The 1,819-nt window shown below is 50.1% G+C and overlaps 6 non-coding genes across 6 annotated transcripts; all 6 read right to left on the reverse strand.

Annotated features, from left to right (window-relative positions):
- Nucleotides 1-245: 245 nt before the first annotated feature.
- Nucleotides 246-364, reverse strand: LOC111475858. Its single transcript, XR_002716746.1, has one exon. It is a non-coding gene; the product is annotated as a 5S ribosomal RNA (ribosomal RNA).
- A 178-nt stretch (nt 365-542) lies between these two features.
- Nucleotides 543-661, reverse strand: LOC111475859. Its single transcript, XR_002716747.1, has one exon. It is a non-coding gene; the product is annotated as a 5S ribosomal RNA (ribosomal RNA).
- Nucleotides 662-782: 121 nt separating this feature from the next.
- On the reverse strand, nt 783-901 carry LOC111475860. The gene has a single exon (XR_002716748.1). It is a non-coding gene; the product is annotated as a 5S ribosomal RNA (ribosomal RNA).
- Nucleotides 902-1,027: 126 nt separating this feature from the next.
- Nucleotides 1,028-1,146, reverse strand: LOC111475862. The gene has a single exon (XR_002716750.1). It is a non-coding gene; the product is annotated as a 5S ribosomal RNA (ribosomal RNA).
- Nucleotides 1,147-1,279: 133 nt separating this feature from the next.
- On the reverse strand, nt 1,280-1,398 carry LOC111475861. Its single transcript, XR_002716749.1, has one exon. It is a non-coding gene; the product is annotated as a 5S ribosomal RNA (ribosomal RNA).
- Nucleotides 1,399-1,531: 133 nt separating this feature from the next.
- On the reverse strand, nt 1,532-1,650 carry LOC111475863. Its single transcript, XR_002716751.1, has one exon. It is a non-coding gene; the product is annotated as a 5S ribosomal RNA (ribosomal RNA).
- Between the last annotated feature and the right edge of the window lie 169 nt (nt 1,651-1,819).

Below are 1,819 nucleotides of genomic sequence, written 5' to 3' on the forward strand. Positions count from 1 at the left end.
CGGGGCGGCATGATCGAAACGCGATGGGCGTGAGCGGGGACTCTCGCCCAAGCACGCTTAACTGCGGAGTACTGATGGGATCCGGTGCATTAGTGCTGGTATGATCGCACCCGACATGCCATGCGCACAAAATCGGATTTAACGCATGCGGGGCGGCATGATCGAAACGCGATGGGCGTGAGCGGGGGAGGTTCTCATTTGTAGAGAAAGGAAGAAAAGAACTGGGAGAAATTGAAAGAAAAAAAGGGGTGCAACACGAGGACTTCCCAAGTGGTCACCCAACTTAGTACTACTCTCGCCCAAGCACGCTTAACTGCGGAGTTCTGATGGGATCCGGTGCATTAGTGCTGGTATGATCGCACCCGACATGCCATGCGCACAAAATCGGATTTAACGCATGCGGGGCGGCATGATCGAAACGCGATGGGCGTGAGCGGGGGAGGTTCTCATTTGTAGAGAAAGGAAGAAAAAAACTAGGAGAAAGGAGGTTCTCATTTGTAGAGAAAGGAAGAAAAGAACTAGGAGAAATTGAAAGAAAAAAAGGGGTGCAACACGAGGACTTCCCAAGTGGTCACCCAACTTAGTACTACTCTCGCCCAAGCACGCTTAACTGCGGAGTTCTGATGGGATCCGGTGCATTAGTGCTGGTAACATGCCATGCGCACAAAATCGGATTTAACGCATGCGGGGCGGCATGATCGAAACGCGATGGGCATGAGCGGGGGAGGTTCTCATTTGTAGAGAAGGGAAGAAAAGAACTCGGAGAAATTGAAAGAAAAAAAGGGGTGCAACACGAGGACTTCCCAAGTGGTCACCCAACTTAGTACTACTCTCGCCCAAGCACGCTTAACTGCGGAGTTCTGATGGGATCCAGTGCATTAGTGCTGGTATGATCGCACCCGACATGCCATGCGCACAAAATCGGATTTAACGCATGCGGGGCGGCATGATCGAAACGCGATGGGAGTGAGCGGGGGAGGTTCTCATTTGTAGAGAAAGGAAGAAAAGAGAAATTGAAAGAAAAAAAAGGGTGCAACACGAGGACTTCCCAAGTGGTCACCCAACTTAGTACTACTCTCGCCCAAGCACCCTTAACTGCGGAGTTCTGATGGGATCCAGTGCATTAGTACTGGTATGATCGCACCCGACATGCCATGCGCACAAAATCGGATTTAACGCATGCGGGGCGGCATGATCGAAACGCGATGGGCGTGAGCGGGGGAGGTTCTCATTTGTAGAGAAAGGAAGAAAAGAACTGGGAGAAATTGAAAGAAAAAAAGGGGTGCAACACGAGGACTTCCCAAGTGGTCACCCAACTTAGTACTACTCTCGCCCAAGCACGCTTAACTGCGGAATTCTGATGGGATCCGGTGCATTAGTGCTGGTATGATTGCACCCGACATGCCATGCGCACAAAATCGGATTTAACGCATGCGGGAAGGCATGATCGAAACGCGATGGGCGTGAGCAGGGGAGGTTCTCATTTGTAGAGAAAGGAAGAAAAGAACTCGGAGAAATTGAAAGAAAAAAAGGGGTGCAACACGAGGACTTCCCAAGTGGTCACCCAACTTAGTACTACTCTCGCCCATGCACGCTTAACTGCGGAGTTTTGATGGGATCCAGTGCATTAGTGCTGGTATGATCGCATCCAACATTTCATGCGCACAAAATCGGATTTAACGCATGCGGGGTGGCATGATCGAAACGCGATGGGCGTGAGCGGGGGAGGTTCTCATACGTAAGACCATGGCTGTGTTTTCCAGAGAAAAAGTTGTTTTAAGCGTTTTTGAAGTTTACGTTATAAATGATGTTCATGTAA

Source organism: Cucurbita maxima, unplaced genomic scaffold, assembly GCF_002738345.1.
Source record: "Cucurbita maxima cultivar Rimu unplaced genomic scaffold, Cmax_1.0 Cma_Scf03278, whole genome shotgun sequence".
Taxonomy (NCBI): domain Eukaryota; kingdom Viridiplantae; phylum Streptophyta; class Magnoliopsida; order Cucurbitales; family Cucurbitaceae; genus Cucurbita; species Cucurbita maxima.